The 19,350-nt window shown below is 45.3% G+C and overlaps 1 non-coding gene across 1 annotated transcript; it reads left to right on the top strand.

Moving 5' to 3' along the window:
- The first annotated feature begins 202 nt into the window (after window positions 1–202).
- On the top strand, window positions 203–340 carry LOC119924706. The gene has a single exon (XR_005449402.1). It is a non-coding gene; the product is annotated as a small nucleolar RNA SNORA7 (small nucleolar RNA).
- The last annotated feature ends 19,010 nt before the right edge of the window (window positions 341–19,350 follow it).

The following is a 19,350-nucleotide window of genomic DNA, read 5'->3' as shown; positions in this document are numbered from 1 at the left end:
CTCTGCAGACGTTGTGAGTAGAGAACCGACACAATTCAGCAATTGGCTGAATATGCGACTTGAAGAAAAGAGATGAGTGAAGGATAATACCAAGGCTATGAGACAGGGAGAATGGTGGTATTGCCAACAGTGAGGGGAAATTGGAGGGGGGTGGGGAGGGTTCGGGAGGGAAGATGAGGAGTTAAGCTTCATTACAGCAGCCTTCCTCTCAGGGTCACACCTGGAGAGTTTCCAGTACTCTACCAGTCTCGGCTATGGGAGGGAGAATCAAGCAGAGGCCTACCCATTCCATTCCTAGCTCGGCCAGTGGCTAGCGAGTGGAAGACAATCTGCTACAAGTCAAAACTCACCCACGTTGGGCTTACTGCATGGAAGGAAGCAATGGTAAACCACTTCCGTATTTTTACCAGGAAAACTCTACGGATCCACTACCAGAATGACCGCAGACGGAGGTGGGGCGTTCTGGGAGAGATGTGCTGTGGCGTAGCTATGGGTCGGAGTTGACTCGATGGCATAAGACAAGATAGCAGCCTTGTTTTAACAGGAAACTCCAACCACAATCTCCAGTATAGATAGCTGTCCTTCATATTACAGTGCTCTGCACACAATAAGCACTCAATAAATACGATTGAATGAATATCTACAAAATCAACCAGTCGATCAATCAGTGGTATTTATCGAGGGCTTACTGTGCGCAGAACACTGTACAAAGCACCTGGGAGAGTACAATATAACAGAGTTGGGAGACATGTTCCCTGCCCACATGGAGCTCACAGTCCAGAGAAAGAAGACACCAATTGTTAGGTTCACCTTTGAGAGAGTGTGTAGCCAAATAGGTCAAAACAGAAGCACAGACCTCTGCACACAGTAAGCGCTCAATAAATATGACTGATTGATCGATTGATTGATTTTCCAATCCCAGCAACTCTGAACACACAAAATGGTAGCCCCTTGCTTTGTTGTGGTGCTTAATGATTATAGTGCTTGGCACGATTTTCCCTTTTGCTTCCTTGTCTCTAGTACTATAAGAAGCTTTGGTTCAGTGTGAGCTATTCCCTTCTTAACAACAGTGCAGCATTCATCTCTGTCTTCAACAACTGACGCCCAGTTTTCTGCTGGGATGCAATGAATGGACACAGCTCGGCAAGTTTATCTACTAGGCAGCTAATAAGACACTGGGCTTGGCCAGTATGATTGGTTTGATGCCAATGATTCAGAGACTAGAAGTCAACTTGCAGTAATACTAGAAGTGTACAAACAATACCTTGCGGTAGCTCATTACTCAGACAAAAACGAGACAAGCAGAAACCTACATTGTGACATGTGGTTCAAATTAAGGAGCCTGGATGACAGGTGACTGGGTGTCAAAGAGAAAGCCCTCCAAAACTATGTAGACCAAATTGAAGCACCAACTCCCTAAAATTCCTCACACATCTTCCCAGAACCACCCTGTCCTGCACCACCTATCCCTTCTTTTAAACTTCTTAGTCTCTTCAGAGATCTCCCACTTTGTTTCCTTTCCCCTTTTGCCTCTCATTGAAATACTTGTTCCAAACAATCAATCAATCAATCATTGGGATTAATTGAATGCTTACTGCCTGCAGTGCACTGTACTAAAAATTTGGGAAAGTACGATACAAAAGAGTTGGTATATATGATCCCTGCTCAAAAGGAGCCTGGAGTCTAAAGGAGGAGAAAGAAATTCAAATAAATTCTAGATGGGGAAATGGCAGAGTATAAGGATATGTACAGAGTGCTATGGGGCTGAGGTGAATATCAAGTGCATAAAGGCTCAATCCCCTCTGCTTTTAAACATGTCCGTGTAATCCCTTAACCAAAATAAAACCCAAAAGACCCTAATGCATTCTCACTGCACCTTCATTTTTGAATAGTTTTGTTAAGCACTTACTATGGGCCAGACACTATATTAAGCACTGAGGTAGATTCAAGATAATCAGGTTGGACACAGTCCATGTCCCACGTGTGGCTCCCAGTCTTAATCCCCATTTTACAGATGAGGTTACTGAGGCACAGAGAAGATAAGTGACTTGCCCAAGGTCACACAGCAGACAAGTGGCGGAGCCAGGATTAGAATACAGGTCCTTCTGACTCCCAAGTCTGTACTCTTTCCAACAGACCATTGTCCCTTTTCTCTCCTACCGTTTCTTTCCAAATTCTTCAAGAGTTATTTACGCTCACTGATTCCATTTCCTCCCCTCCAAACTCTCTCCTCAATCCCCTGCAACTTGGTTTCCACTTCCTCCGCCCCACTGAAGACTGACCTTGTCTTCTCCAAGGTCACCGACGTCCTCTTTCTTGCCAAATCCAAAGGAATCCACACCACTCTGGGCCTCCTGGGCCTCTCAGCTAACTTTGACTTTTCTCTTCTTCTGGAAAAACTATGTATCTCACCTTGGTGTTACTGACGCTGACCTCTCCTGGTTCACCTCCTATCTTTCTGACCACACCTTCTCAGTCTCTTTCGCCAAGTCCTCCTCTGCCTTCCATTTGGGCATGTCACTCCCCTCCTCAAAAATCTCCAGCAGCTGCCTGTCAACCTACGCATCAAGCAAAAACTCCTCACTCTCGGCTTCACGGCTGTCCATCACCTCACCCACTCCTACCTCACCTCTCGTCTCTCCTTCTCCAGCCCAGCCCGCACACTCCGCTCCTCTGCCGCTAACCTCCTCACTGTGCCTCTCTCGCCTGTCCCGCCGTTGACCCCTGGCCCACGTCCTATCTCTGGCTTGGAATGCCCTCCCTCCACACATCTGCCAACTAGCTCTCTTCCTCCCTTCAAAGCCCCATTGAGAGCTCACCTACTCCAGGAAGCCTTCCCAGACTGAGCCCCCCCTTTTCCTCTGCTCCTTTTCCCCTCCCCATCGCCCCCACTCCCTCCCTACAGTACTTGTGTATATTTGTACATATTTTTTACTCTATTTTATTAAAGATGTGCATTTATCTTAATTCTTTTTATTTATTTGGCTGGTATTGACATCTGTCTACTTGTTTTGTTTTGTTGTCTCTCTCCCCCTTCTAGACTGCGAGCCCATTGTTGGGTAGTGACTATATCTATCTGTTGCCGAATTGTACTTTCCAAGCACTTAGTACGGTGCTCTGCACACTGTAAGTGCTCAAAAAATACGATTAAATGAATGAACTGTGGGCTTACTCCCATAAGGCTCAGGTCTGGGTCTCTTTCTATTGTCCATTTACACCCATTCCCTTGAAGGACTCATCTGTTCCTATGGCTTTAATAACAACCCTATGTAGATGACGCCAAAATTTGCCTCTCCAATCAATCCATCATTCAATCATATTTATGGAGCCCTTCCTGTGTGCAGAGCACTATGCTAAGCCCTTGAAAGAGTACAGGAGATCCAGCCCTGACCTCTCTCTCTTTTTCTGCAGTCCTATATTTCCTCCTGTCTCAAGGACGTCTCTACTTTGGTGTTCGACCAACACCTCAAACTTAACACATCCAAAACTGAATTCCTCATCTTCCACCCAAACCCTCTCCTCCTTCTGGCATTTCCATCAATGATGAAATTGCAAATATAGTGGAAAAACTGAAAATAATGACAGAGGTCTCAGTTGGAGTCTGTAGCTGTCGAGACTACTGAACTCTGGTGACAGGCCCGAAAACAGCCTCTTTCGACTACAGTGTTCCAGAGCTCTTATAGCATTTGTATTTGTCCTGTGCACTTATCTTGTTTTGACTTTATGCATAATTATGATTTTATTATTATTAATAATGACAATAGTTACTGTGGTATTTTTTAAGGTTTACTATGTCCCAGGCACCATACTAAGCGCCAGGGCAAATGAAGGCAAATCAGGTTGGACAGAGTCCCTGTCCCTCACGGGGCTCACAGTCTTAATCCCCATTTTATAGATGAGGGAACTGAGGAACAGAGAAGTGAAGTGACTTGCCCAAGGTCACACAGCAGACAAGTGGAAGAGCCGGGATTAGAACCCGGATCCTTTAACTCCCAGGCCCGTGCTCTTCCCACTAGACCATGCTGTTTCTCAAAATTGTTCCTCCCATGCCCTTAGCCTGCCTCTTATCCTTCCTTCTAGATGTGAGCCCAGGAACTGAGTCTTGTTTTTTTCTTATTGTATTCTTTCCCAGCACTTGGTACAAAGTTTTTGCCCACATAAATACCACTGAATGAATGAACATAAACTCCAGAGTTAATTGCTGCCGACTGATCAGACAGGTACACTGAAATTCAAAGAAGAAAGGCTCTTTCCTAGCTGGAAATCCCTAAGGAACGGGAGAGGAAGAAGAAGCAATGAAAACAGCACTAGGTGCAATCCACAACAAACGTGGAGTTCCAACAAAGTCATGCGAATAAGTATAGAATGATCAGAAACTAGCATCCTACTTTAGCTTTTTCCATCCCTGACACACTCAAAAGTCAATCTACCCATCAGTGGCAATATCTTTGAGCCCGATATACAAATAGATGTCCCAGGCTCACACTAAGAAGTCATCTTCTGACAGAAATAACTGTAATTCACATATATTCTGATGCATTTGGGAAATAATCGTCATTCACATATATTCTGATGCATTTGGACTGGCTAGTCCATATTCTAGATTGTAAGCTTATTGTGGTCAGGGTACGTGTCTGTTTCTACTCTCCCAGCACTTAGTACAGTACTCTGCTCACACTAAGCTCTCAATAAATAGGATTGAATGAATGAATAACTTGATGGTATGGCCGTCAGTGGGTCAAATCAATCAATTAATCAATTGTATTTATTGAGTACTTACTGTAAACACAGCACTGTGCCAAGCGCCTGCAAGAATACAACAGTGTTGGTAGACATGCTCCCTGCCCACACAATCTTACAGTCGAGAGGATAAAAGATCAAGGATCAATGAGTCCTTTAAAGTCTCATTTTCTGTGCCTTTAGCACTTGATCTCCATCTTTTTTGCACAGTTATGGCCAGCTGGTTTAATTTTAAAACTAGAAGGCAGGATGAATAATATATGATCTCTGAAATAGTGCTCCGGAATCAATCTATAATCTGTTCATGTTTCTGTGAAAAGTGGACCGTTTTTCAGTTTCATTTTTGAACGGTCCTATCGTGACTTTTTTGGACAGGGGTGGATACAAATTAATCATTGATGGACACAGTCCCTGGCCCAAAATGGGCTAAGTAGGAGGGAGAACTGGTAGTGAATCCCCACTTTACAGTTGAGGTAACTGAGGTACAGAGAAGTTAAGTGACTTGCCCAAGGTCACACAGCAGGCAAGTGGCAGAGCTGGGATTCGAACCCAGGTCCTTCTGACTCCCAAGCCCCTGCCCTAACTGCTAGACCGTGCTGCTTCTCGTGTTACAGTTACGCTTTGACTTGGACAGTGAGTGACCAGGATAGGGAAGAAAGTGCAGTGGATTTAGATGGTCACAGGAAGAGCAAACTGGTTAGATTTTATACAGAATGGAGAGGTGAAATATGGAATACCAGGGGAGTGTGCCTATGAGCGGAAATTTGTTCATTTAAGGTAGGATGGGACAGGGGAATAAAGGGATAAAGCAGAATGTACAGGCTGGGTTGTAGTAAAGGTAGATTTGAGGAAATCTGCTGTCTTTGTCATCAAGATTTGGTGACAGATTGAATAAGTGGATGGAATGAGAGAGTTGAGTCGAAGAGAACGCCAAGGTTAAGGGCTTATGAGACGGGGAGGATAGCGGTGATGGGAAATGGGAAAGATGGGAAAGATCGGGGAGAGCAGGGTTTGGGGGAGCAGGGTGTGTTCAGTCAAAAAAGTGGCCGTGCAAAAGTGCGTATCAGTGCAAGTTGGAGAAGGGAAAGAAGGATCATTTTTTCCGCTCTAAATGTTTTCTCTAAAATCATTCTGTTTGGGGAGGAGGAAGAGAAGATTGAACGGCTCTGGGAACCTTCTCAGAACTTCGGAACCTTGTTTTGACGCGGAAAGCTGAGCTGTGAAGCTGAACCTGGGAATCTGAAATTCCGGTCCTAACCTGCCTCTGACACAGACTGGTTAAGTGGCACTGGGAAAGACCTAGTCTCTCCATATGCCCCAGTTTCCTCATCTGTTAAACACAGACAATAATATCTCCAGAGGTGTTACGATAATTAATTATTATTTGTCCACAGCTGCGGGAGGCATAGGTAAAAGACCTTTCGGGAATGAAAAGTGACGCCAAGTCGCCATTAATAAGCAGTGGCTGTGTTCTTAAAGGGGAGGGTGTGGGATGGAGTATGCATTTTTTACGGGCAGAATTTGGGCCAAACCCATTCCTCGGGCACGCCTAAGCCACAGGTTCCTGTGCTTTGTCGTCCAAATCAAGCGCCAGTAAAAACTGCATCCTGTGTCTCAGCTCGGCCATTTATTTCTTCCTTGAACTCCAGGTGAACATTGTTTTAGACCGACTTGGCACTCTTTTTCTCGGTTAGTTTCTCCAACACAAAGTCCAGACTGTGTGTTTCAATACTCATGGAAAAAAACCCTCAACACCATCCCATTTTAAAAATTCTACAATTTCCAAAGTGCTACCCTTCCCAGCGGGACTTTGGTTTAGACGCAAGGAGCGTTTTATGTTCCTCCTGGCCACTTGTCTGGTAAACCACCAAATAGTCCAAGCTTCTCCGAAGGGGGAGGTGGCAGGGAACAGCTTCCCCGGAGTGGATCCCCCTGCCATGAGTGTGGATTATTGGGGTGGGGAACAGATGGGGGGAGAGTATGCTCTGCTACGAGGCCTCTTTCCCAGAGTTGCTCCCCTGCAGTGATCCCCCAAGACCCACCACTTCAAGTTTTTTTCCACCTCTGACCCCACCACTGTGGCCATATCATTTGACTGGCGGATGGGAGGCGGTGCCATATTGGACCGTAGTTCAACCCTTTCGCTTTGGGATTGGTAAAACTGACAGGACGCTGCCCAGACAATCCGTAAGCCAACCAAATGCCTCTCCTGCACATCGCACTTCTGTTACGAATTCAGGTGACTTGCCCAAGGTCACACACAGCAGGTAGGCGGTGGTGGAGTCGGTATTGGAACGCAGGTCCCTCAACTCCCAGGCCCGAGATCTTTCTCTCAGGCCACACTGCCTCTCCGATGACATCTTCTGAGTCTTTTCTGGGATTGGGAGGCTAGCAGATTTTGGTGGTGTGGAGAGATTTGGCCGAAACAAGGTGTGGGGCTTGGGAAAACTCCTCAACGTTGGCTTTAAAAGCAGTCCATCACCTTGCACCCTCCTACCTCACCTAGCCTCTCTCCTTCTCCAACCAGCCCTCATACTTTGCTCCTCTAGTGCTAACCTTCTCACTGTGCCCTGATCCCTGCTGTCTCACCGCCAACCCTGGCCCCTTATCCTGCCTCTGGCCTGAAATGTCCTCTCTCCTCAAATCCGACAATTACTCTCCCCCACCATTTCAAAGCCTTATTGAAGGAACATCTCCTCCAAGAGACCTTCCCAGACTAAGCCCCACTTTTCCCCACTTTCCCCACTCACTTCCACATCGCCCTGACTTGCTCCCTTTGCTCTCCCCCTCCAGCCCCACCACGTTTATCTGTAATTATTTATATTAAAGTCTGTCCCCCCTACCCAGACTGTGAGCTCATTGTGGGCGGGGAATGTCACTGTGTATTGTTGTACTGTACTTTCCCAAGTGCTTCGTACAGTGCTCTGCACACTAAGCGCTTAATAAATACGATTGAATGAATGAGGTGTGGCCACTGTCTGGGGCAACTCCAACCGGTCAGTCACTCATATTTATTGAGCACTTATGGTGTGCAGAGCACTGTTCTAAGCACTTAGCAGAGTACAATATAACAATAACTAGATACTTTCCCTGCCGACAACGAACACCAAGTGGGGAGCAGGGATCAGGAGCCTTCTGTACAGCTTAGGGTGGCTGACCTGCTCCGCCACTTGTCTACTGTGTGACCTTGGCCAAGCCACTTAACTTCTCTGTGCTTCAGTCACCTCATCTGTAAAACAGGGATTAAGACTGTGAGCCCCACGTGGGACAATCTGATTACCTTCTATCTATCCCTACGCTTTGAACAGTGCTTGGCATATAGTAAGCGCTTAACAAATATCATTATTATTATTATTATTTCCTTTGCCCCCTTCCCCAGCTCTGTGTCTCCCCCAGCACAGGATCTGCCTGTGACCAGAGCAGCAAGTGGAGGAGGCGGGGCTAGAACCCAGGTCTTCTGACTCCCAGCCCCGTGCTCTTTCCACTAGGCCACCCTGTCGACAGAGAGTACTCCCTCCCCACCCCACAGCACTTGTGTATATATGTCCATATTTATTATTTTATTTATTTCATTCATTCAATCGTATTGATTGAGCGCTTACTGTGTGCAGAGCACTGTATTAAGCGCTTGGGAAGTAAAAGTTGGCAACATATAGAGACGGTCCCTACCCAACAGCGGGCTCACAGTCTAGAAGACTGTGATTAATTATTTGATTAATGATGTGTATATATCCATAATCTACTTATTTATATTCACGGTACTGATGCCTGTCTGCTTGTTTTGTTTTGTTTCACTAAGCAGCAGCATGGATTAGTGGCAAGAGCCCAGGCTTGGGGGACAGAGGGCGTGGGTTCTAATCCTGGCTCCATCACCTGTCTGCTGTGTGACCTTGGGCAAGCCACTTAACTTCTCTGTGCCTCAGTTACCTCACATGTAAAATGGGGATTAAGACTATGAGCCCCATGTGGGACAACCTGATTACCTTGTAACTACCCCAGTGCTTAGAACAGTGCTTGGCACATAATAAGCACTTAACAAATACCACAATTATTCTTATTATTATTATTTTGTTGTCTGTTTCCCCCCTTCTAGACTGTGAGTCTCTTGTTGGGTACGGAATGCCTCTATTTGCTGCCAAATTGTACTTTCCAAGTGCTTAGTACAGTGCCCTGCACACAGTTAGTGCTCAATAAATACGATTGAATGAATGAATGAATTCATCAGTGTGGCCTCTTAGGAAAACTGATGCTTAAGAACTTTTCCTGGAATGCAAGATGCCTGCATGGTTTAGAGAGCAGAGTTTCTTCCCAGAGAGCATCATTCGGGGCAGTAGCTTTTCCCCAGGAATAGAGAAGGAGAGGAAAGTGTGTCATTTGTTTTGGGTCATTCCTGATCCTGATACTGTGGGCAAAAAGAGTTGATGGATAAATGGAACAGATTCTATCTCCTATTAGATGAAGCAATCTTTTATTTGGAAGAAACATCAGAGTCAGGGTGTGCCTTTCTGATAGGCTCATCCCAGCTTTGTGGAGGTGGCTCTGTAAATATACTGAAACCTGCCCACATTCCTCTCATTCTTCAGAAAGACCCTAGTCAACCAGCCTGTCCAGAGCCCTCCCAGATTCCCAAACCTATCATTTTCCTGTTGGGCTGGCAATGAAAACTTCCCTCCAGTCTCCTCTCCCTAGACAGTTTAACTAACCCCTGAGATAACCTACACTATCTCCCAGGCTGGGAAAGGGGAAGACAGAGAAGATGCATTTGGAAGAGATAACAAGCCGAGAGGCTGCTTGTTCTCAGTCCCTGTCCAGAAGCAAAGGCCGGCTCTCTTTCTCTCCCTTGGCTTATAAGATGGACTTCTGTACAGAGGCGTGAATAGGCATGCACATCTAGTATTTACCGTGTGCTTACTGTGTGCAGAGCGTTATACTAAGTGCGAGAGAGAGGAGATGCATGCGATGTGCGGGATTGGGATGATGGAAGAGTCAGCAGGGTTGCAAACCAGGTTCTAATAAAGAATAATCTCTGGGGTCAACGGAAGGCAACATTCATTCATTCATTCAATTGTATTTGCTGAGCGCTTACTGTGTACTAAGTGCTACCTCCTTCCCTTCCCCACAGCACCTGTATATATGTATATATGTTTGTACATATTTATTACTCTATTTATTTTACTTGTACATATCTATTCTATTTATTTTATTGTGTTAGTATGTTTGGTTTTGTTCCCTGTCTCCCCCTTTTAGACTGTGAGCCCACTGTTGGGTAGTGACTGTCTCTCTATGTTGCCAACTTGTACTTCCCGAGCGCTTAGTCCAGTGCTCTGCACACAGTAAGCGCTCAATAAATACGATTGATGATGATGATGACTGTCTCTATATGTTGCCAACTTGTACTTCCCAAGCGCTTAGTTCAGTGCTCTGCACACAGTAAGTGCTCAATAAATACGATTGATTGATTGATTGGGAAGTACAAGTTGGCAACATATAGAGACGGTCCCTACCCAACAATGGGCTCACAGACTAGAAGGGGGAGACAGACAACACAACAAAACATGTAGACGGGTGTCAAAGTCATCAGAACAAATAGAATTATAGCTATATGCACATCATTAACAAAATAAATGGAATAGTAAATATCTACAAGTAAAATAGAGTAATATATCTGTACAAATATATATATACAAGTGCTGTGGGGAGGGGCAGGAGGTAGGGTGGGGCGGGGGGAGGAGGAGAGGAAAAAGGGGGCTCAGTCTGGGAAGGAACAGTGATGAGTCCTCCCCCCATTTTGGGGCTAAGACAACATATCTGGGAAACCTGTTTGAGTGAAGAATCCTTTCAGAGGTCTTATCTAATCGACTTCTGTAATAACAAACTGGCTTTAATGCACCTCCCAAGGCAGTGTAACAGGTCAAACAAGTCTCTCCAAACCACTGGAAAGGCATTCAATCTTGATGACACGATGAGGAGTAAACTCTAATTTTAAAAGCTTTGGCATGAAAGCCTTCTTCAGCAACTGGAACAGCAGGCTTTCTGAGAGTCCCCTCTCCTTTATGAGCTTGGATGGCAAAGGAAACTTCTCCCTGCTGCCACTCTTGCCAGCAACGCCTCACGGGGCATTTCCCGGCCAACGCTCAGACGGAAATCTGATGTGGTAACCGCAAGAAAAAAAGTTGGGATTCTGGTGGCACCTTTACTAGCTTGTTAGGAAGTGAAATTTGAATGATTTAGTTTGGTTTTGTTCTTTGCCTCCCCCTTTTAGACTGTGAGCCCACTGTTGGGTAGGGACTGTCTCTATATGTTGCCAATTTGTACTTCCCAAGCGCTTAGTACAGTGCTCTGCATACAGTAAGCGCTCAATAAATACGACTGATGATGATGACGACGATGATGATGAAAGAGTTAGGGCCAAAGGGCTGGATTATGTCTGTGGAAAGGGGTGATGTGAAAATGGCCATCAAACTGACGATTTTATAATACTGAAATGTAAAGTAGCTGGCGTAAAGGGAGGATCTGAACAACTGAAGGAAAGAACCCAGTGGAATGCACTTTAAATAATCATAATAATAATAATGGCATTTATTAAGCGCTTACGATGTGCAAAGCACTGTTCTAAGCGCTGGGGTAGATGCAAGGTAATCAAGTTGTCCCATGTGGGGCTCACAGACTTAATTCCCATTTTCCAGATGAGGGAACTGAGGCACAGAGAAGTGAAGTGACTTGCCCAAAGTCACACAGCTGGCAAGTAGCGGAGCCGGGATTTGAACCCATGACCTGTGACTCCAAAGCCCGGGCTCTTTACACTGAGCCACGCTAGTGGGCTAACTAGGAATTGGAAAATCTTTTTTTTTTTTTTAATAGGAATGTTACCAGTGTCACACAGGGACAGACCAATGGCTTCTCCAGGCGAATATTTGGTCCCTAAAATATTCACAAGGGACACTTGGGAGTATGGTACTTTCCCTCTAGACTGTAAGCTTACTGTGGGCAGTGAACGTGTCTACAAACTCTGCTATACTGCACTCTCCCAAGTGCTTAGTACAGTGCTCTGCACATAGTAAGCGCTCAATAAATGACACTGATTGATTGATTACAATGCCAGGGTGCCTCTCCTTGACAACCAGCCTCCAACAGCCTTGACTATCTTCTTTAAAAATCCACTTTTTCTCTCCCATTAACTAATCCAAACCACTTTTGAATCCACTGATGACATCTGTTGGTTCATCTTCTGATGACAGTACATTCCATACGTTTACCACCCACTGTGAAAAAGCTTCCCCTTACGTTTATTCTGAACCCTCCACCTCAAGAAGGCAATGGCCGGCCCTTAATCAATCAATCATCAATCAATCGATCAATCAATCGTATTTATTGAGCGCTTACTATGTGCACAGCACTGTACTAAGCGCTTGGGAAGTACAAATTGGCATCATATAGAGACAGTCCCTACCCAACAGTGGGCTCACAGTCTAAAAGGGGGAGACAGAAAACAAAACCAAACATACTAACAAAATAAAATAAATAGAAGAGATATGTACAAGCAAAATAAATAGAGTAGTAAATATGTACAAACATATATACATATATACAGGTGCTGTGGGGAAGGGAAGGAGGTAAGATGGGGGGATGGAGAGGGGGACGAGGGGGAGAGGAAGGAAGGGGCTCAGTCTGGGAAGGCCTCCTGGAGGAGGTGAGCTCTCAGCAGGGCTCTCATCTTCTCCCTCGATCTTCATTTTTCATTCTGTCCTTTTTATGTCTTTTTTTTATGTCCAAGAGACCTTCCCAGACTAAGCCCCACTTTTCCTCATCTCTCACTCCCTTCTGCGTCGCCCCGACTTGCTCCCTTTTGTCCCCCTCCTCCCAGACCCAAAGCGCTTATGTACATATCTGTGATTTTATTTATCACTTTGCTCCTCCCCCATCCCAGCCCCAAAGCACTCATGGATTCTAATACCAGCTCCGCCACTTGTCAGCAGTGTGACCTGGGGCAAGTCACTTCACTTCTCTGTGCCTCAGTTACCTTATCTGTAAAATGGGGGTGAAGACTGTGAGCCCCACGTGGGACAACCTGATCGCCTTGTATCCCCCCAGCTCTTAGAACAGTGCTTCACAAATAGTAAGTGCTTAACAAATACCATCATTAATATTATTATTATTATATCTGTGACTATTTACTTGTACTGATGTCTGTCTTCCCTACTATAGACTGTGAGCTCATTGTGGGCAGGGAATGTCACTGTTTATTGTTGTACTGCACTTTCCCAAGTGTTTAATACAATGCTCTGCACACCGTAATACGACTCATACTCATCCAGTACATCTTGAAAATAGAAAATATTATATCTGCTGGTTCCTCTCTAACCACATGCTTCCGAGATCTTCAACAGATTACAAAACTGAATAATCGTGGAATTATGCCCATGGGAATCCTCCGCAACCAACTGGCCACCTCTCTGGTCGAGCCACTTATTATATTCTTTTAGACTGTGAGCCCACTCTTTTAGACTGTGAGCCCACTCTTTTAGACTGTGAGCCCACTGTTGGGTAGGGACTGTCTCTATGTGTTGCCAATTTGTACTTCCCAAGCGCTTAGTACAGTGCTCTGCACATAGTAAGCGCTCAATAAATACGATTGATTGATATTCTGGCTATTGTTTTAGCTCCTCACTGGCCTCCCTGCTTCCATCTCTCCTCCCTCACCCACTCAGTCTATATTAGTCTCTGCTGCCCAAGCCAGTTCAGGGCTTTGAGGAGCAGAGGGAGGTATGCCAAATTCATTCATTCAATCGTATTTATTGAGCGCTTACTGTGTGCAGAGCACTGTACTAAGGCACTTCAGGATGATGATCCTTGTAACAGGGTGAAGTGTAAGCTGAGGGGAGAAACTGGAGGAAGAGAGACCAGAGAGGGAATGAGAGAGTGGTCTAATAATAATAATAATGATGGTATTCATTAAGTGCTTACTATGTGCCGGCAGTGTACTAAGCAGTGGGTTGGATACATGCAAATCAAGTCCCTTTCCCACATGGGGCTCACAGTCTCAATCCCCATTTTACAGAGGAGGGAACTGAGACCCAAAGAAGTGAAGTGACTTGCCCGAGTGGCAGCAAGCAGCGCAGTACAGTGCTCGGCACACAGTAAGTGCTCAATGATACGACTGAATGAAACTGCAGGCAAGTGGCAGAACGGGAATTAGAACCAATTCATTCCTTCAATCGTATTTATTGAGCGCTTACTGTGTGCAGAGCACTGTACTAAGCGCTTGGGAAGTACAAGTTGGCGACATATAGAGACGGTCCCTACCCAACAACGGGCTCACAGTCTAGAAGGGGGAGACGGACAACAAAACAAAACATATTAACAAGATAAAATAAATAGAATAGTAAATTCATTCATTCGTATTTACTGAGCGCTTACTGTGTGCAGAGCACTGGACTAAATGCTTGGGAAGTACAAGTTGGTGACATATAGAGGCGGTCCCTACCCAACAGTGGGCTTCCCAAGCGCTTAGTACAGTGCTCTGCACACAGCAAGCAATGACCTGCTGACTCCCGGGCCTGTGCTCTATTCACTATGCCACCTCTTCAGGTGGAGAAGAAGTCATGGATCCAGAAGATAATAATAATAATAGCATTTATTAAGCGCTTACTATGTGCAAAGCACTGTTCTAAGCACTGGGGAGGTTACAAGGAGATCAGGTTGTCCCACAGGGGGCTCACAGTCTTAATCCCCATTTGACAGATGAGGGAACTGAGGACAAGAGAAGTCAAGTGACTTGCCCAAAGTCACACAGCTGACAATTGGCAGAGCCAGGATTAGAACCCATGACCCCTGACTCCAAAACCTGGGCTCTTTCCACTGAGCCACGCTAAGGCTCTGTAGGTTTTGATGGTATTCATTATTCATTCAATCGTATTTATTGCGTGCTTACTGTGTGCAGAGCACTGTACTAAGCGTTTGGAAAGTACAATTCAGCAACAAAGAGAGACAATCCCTGCCCACACCAGACTCACAGTCTAGAAGGCGGGAGACGGACATTAAAACAAGTCAACAAGCATCAGTATAAATAAATAGAATTATAGATATATACACATCAAAACACGTAAACAGGCATCAATATAACTGTGACCTCATTGTTGGGCAGGGATTGTCTCTGTTGCCAAATTGTAATGATAATAATAATAATGATGGCATTTATTAAGCACTTACTATGTGCAAAGCACTGTTCTAATAATAATAACAATAATAATAATAATGATGGCATTTATTAAGCACTTACTATGTGCAAAGCACTGTTCTAAGCGCTGGGGAGGTTACAAGGTGATCAGGTTGTCCCACAGGGGGCTCACAGTCTTAATCCCCATTTTACAGATGAGGAAACTGAGGCACAGAGAAGTTAAGTGGCTTGCCCAAAGTCACATAGCTGACAATTGGCGGAGCCGGGATTTGAACCCATGACCGCTGACTCCAAAGCCTGTGCTCGTTCCACTGAGCTACACTGCTTCTCTAATCATACTTTCCAAGAGCTTAGTACAGTGCTCTGCACATAGTAAGCAATCAAAATATATGATTGAATGAATACATAGAATTATAGATATGTACATATATACACAAGTGCTGTGGGGTGGGGAGAGGGGGTAGAGCAAAGGGAGTGAGTTGGGAGTGACACGGAGGGGAGGGGGGCTAAGGAAAAGGGGGGAGAAGTAGAATAGTACTAGTAGTAAATATAGTCCAGGTATTTACTGAGCACCATTTGAGTGCAATGCCAAGTACTAAGCACTTGGGAAAGGACAATGGAAGTACAGAAGCAGCACGGCCTAGTGGAAAGACCTACGTTCCAATCCCTGCTTTGCCACTTGCTTGCTGTGTGACCTTGGACAAGTCACGTAACATATCTGTGTCTCAGTTTCCTCCTCTGTAAAATGGGGGTTCAATAACTGTTCTTTCTCCTACTTAAACTGTGAACCCACCATGGGACAGGAACTGTGTCTCACTTAACTTGTGTCAACCCCAAGGATTAGAACAGTATTTGACATACAATGAAAATTCAACAAAGGACATAATGATAATACTAATATTATTATTATTATTATTATTACAAGGTCCAATCCCAGCCCACAAGGAGTTCTCACTTCCTCCAGGAGGCCTTCCCTGATTGAGCCCCCCTTTTCCTCTGCTCCTCCTCCCCTTCCCATTGTCCCTACTCCCTCCCTCTGCTCTACCCCCCCACCACAGCACTTGTGCATATATGTGCATATTTATTTTATTATTCCATTTATTTTATTAATGATGAGTATATATCTAAAATTGTATTTATTTATATTGATGCCTGTCTACTTGTTCTGTTTTGTTGTCTGTCTCCCCCACTCTAGACTGTGAGCCCGTTGTCCGGTAGGGACTGTCTGTATTTGTTGCCAAATTGTGCTTTCCAAGGGCTCAGTACAGTGCTCTGCACACAGTAAGCGCTCAATAAATGTGACTGAATGAATGAATGAGTTTGCAGTCTAATGGGGGAGATACATAGAAAAATATTTTCAGACTGGGGAATCAGAAGCTGAGGAAACAGGGATGTGGATGGGCTGGGTCAGGACTGATGAGGGTAGAGGGGGGAGAGGAAGGCATTGCCTTCCAAGTCACTGCTATTATTACCGGTCCCTCTTAATCAAACTATTAATACACTGTATTTATGATCACTACTTGTGTGCAGAGCACTGCACTATGTGCCTGGGAGAGTACGATAGAGCAAGAAGACATAACCCCTCTACTCATAGTTCACGATCTAGGAGAGAAAGCAGACACCAAATAAGAATGATAATTTTGGTATTTGTTAAGCGCTTACTATGTGCCAGGCACTGTTCTAAGCGCTGGGGTAGATACAAGCTAATTGGGTTGGATTCAGTCCCTGTCCCCCACAGGGCTCACGGTTTTAATACCCATTTTTACAGGTCAGGTCACTGAGGCCCAGAGACGTGAATTGACTTGTCCACGGTCACACCGCAGACAAAATTACAGCTAGGAGGAAGAAGCGAAGGGAAAGAGGTACGTGGGGATAAGTGAGTTTTTAAATAGGTGAGTGTGTACGTCCATATAGTCGTGGTTGTGAGTGTCGAAGTGCAGCAATGACACAGAATTGTTGCGGTGGCAGCTGGGTGGCCATGACCCGGAGAGACTGTGACCGTGGGAGCCCTCATTCAACCCCCTTATCTCCACTTCCACCGCCCGGGAGAGTGTGCGGCCCATGCCCATGGTAAGAGGACTCCCATTAACCCTTTTTCCAGCAGGCCAGGATGAGGAAGGAGCGAGGCAGTGGGAACAATCCTCTCAGCTTGAGGAACGTTGGAAAGGCTAAAGCTCTGGCTGAGACCATTGAGACTGCGGTCTCTACGTCACAGGAGCCTGACATTCTGCTTCTCTACTCACAGAACCCTATTTCTCTTACTGTATTGATCACCGTCGATGCTTTTTATGCTGCCTTTGTGGTTTTATTGTATCATCTTTCCATATGTGTCTGCCATCTTGTCCTCCCCTTTATTCTTGGAATGGGAACCCCATGAGGGCCCAGGACCCTATCTAATTCTCATTCATGTACTTTTTCTCAGCTTTGCACCCATCGGTGCCCAACGAATGAGAATGAATGAATGAGGAGAAGAAAAATTCATTTGGAAATCTGCCAGAGGAGGTGAGATTTCATTCATTCATTCATTCAATCGTATTTATTGGGCACTTGCTGCATGCAGAGCACTGTACTAAGCACTTGGGAAGTACAAGTTGGCAGAATATAGAGAGGGTCCCTACCCAACAGTGGGCTCACAGTCTAGCCCGCTGAAGATGGGGAAAGCTTGCGTCTGGTGAATTTGAAGGTGGAGTACGGGATCGGAGGTGCGAAAGAAGAGAATAAGGTACGATGAGCAGATTAACTTGAGAGGAATGAAGAGCGTAAGCTAGTATGATGTGGGAGAAGAGAGGAGAAGGAAGGAAAGAGCTGGTGGATAGCTGTAAGGATAATGGGCAGGAATTTCTGCTTGATGTGGAGAGGGTGGTTTCTGAGGAGTGGGGAGATGTATACCCAGTGACATTTTCGAAGAAATGATCTGTATATGAGCGAAATATGGACCAGACTGATGGAGAGGGAAGAGAGAGTTAAGGCAGGAAGACCAGTGAGGAGGCTGATCCAGCAGTCCAGTCAGGGTATAATGAGCAACTGGACCAGGATGGTGGCCGTTTGGATGGAGAAGAGTTGGTGCATCTGGGAATTAGGGCAGAGGAAAACCTGACAAAATCCTAGCTGGAGCCTGAATGTGAATGCGGTTTTACCCAGGGTGAGGTGGTGGGACAAAAAGCAGGATGAGGAAAGAGGGGTGGTATTGGCAGCTGGCACTCTGGTTTACTGAGAAAGAGAAAAACATAACAAAAAAAAAAATTACCGGCGTACAGGAAGAGGATCAGGAAGACCAGATAGTTGAGGGATGAGAGGTGTGACTGCTGTCAATAGCAACCATGTCTTTGCCCTCCAGACTTTAAGCTCGTTGAGGGCAGCGAATCTGTTTATTGTTGTTTTGTACTTTCCAAAGCGCTTAGTACACAACTCCACACACGGTAAGCATCCAATAAATACGATTGATTGAATGAATGAATGAACTATGACAACCCACAAAGTGCTATCTCCACATCTGCACAGTGAGACCGTGACTGTGGGACCCGCACCTGATTTTCCAGCCCCATACAACCCAAAGGTGAAATCCTCTGTCAGTGATATGTTTTATGAGCAGGAAGGATGACTAGAAAAACAGCACTGATTGATAGTAGAAAGAGGATGCCAGTTACTACATAAATAAAGGCTCTGGATGACTGGTGGAATTCTTGATGGCACTTGATAACAATAATAATGACTGTTGGTGTGGCCCGATAACAATAATAATGACTGTTGGTGTGGCATGATCAGACAGGTGAAAATTAGTTGGGGAATGTTTCCTGATAAGTAATCAATGCTGTTGTGTGCCAAATAAATGTTGAAAGAACAAGTGCTTGAAAAGGATCTTGAGTTTGTCCATTTTCTCAAGGGCCGGGAAATGAAGAAAATTGACAGAGAGGCTGGCTCTGTGCCGGAGGTAAATCAAATGGCAAGGAACGACCTCCTCCTTGCTGACTGCTCGGAGGGATGATAAATCTCTCCCATCTAAAGCTCTAAAGTCTAATCATCTTTAAGGCACTCAAGACCAGCTCTCTCCTTCCTTCTTATGCTCACTCTACTCCCACTGCAGCCCCAGCCCACCCACTTTGCTCCTTCAACGTCTTTTTTGGCACCTTCTCTCGTCTTTTTCAAGGTTGACCCCTTGTTCACATCCTCCCTCCTCTGTGAAACTCCTTCCCGCTTCTCATCCGACAGACCGCCATTCTTCCCATCTCCCAACTGCTACTAAAATCCCATCTCCTCCAGGAAGGCTTCTCTGATTTTCTCATCTTCCCATGCTGTGTCCCTCCCCCTACTGAGTCACTTGTGTACACTTGACTTGTGTACTTGATTCAGTACTCTTAAGCCTTTAGTTACTCACCTTACCCGTACCCACTCAAAACACTTTAGATGCAGCATGGCCTAGAGGATAGAGGATG

Source organism: Tachyglossus aculeatus, chromosome 2 (assembly GCF_015852505.1).
Source record: "Tachyglossus aculeatus isolate mTacAcu1 chromosome 2, mTacAcu1.pri, whole genome shotgun sequence".
NCBI lineage: Eukaryota > Metazoa > Chordata > Mammalia > Monotremata > Tachyglossidae > Tachyglossus > Tachyglossus aculeatus.
Note: the sequence above shows the minus strand (reverse complement) of the source record. Positions and strands in the feature narration are given on the sequence as shown.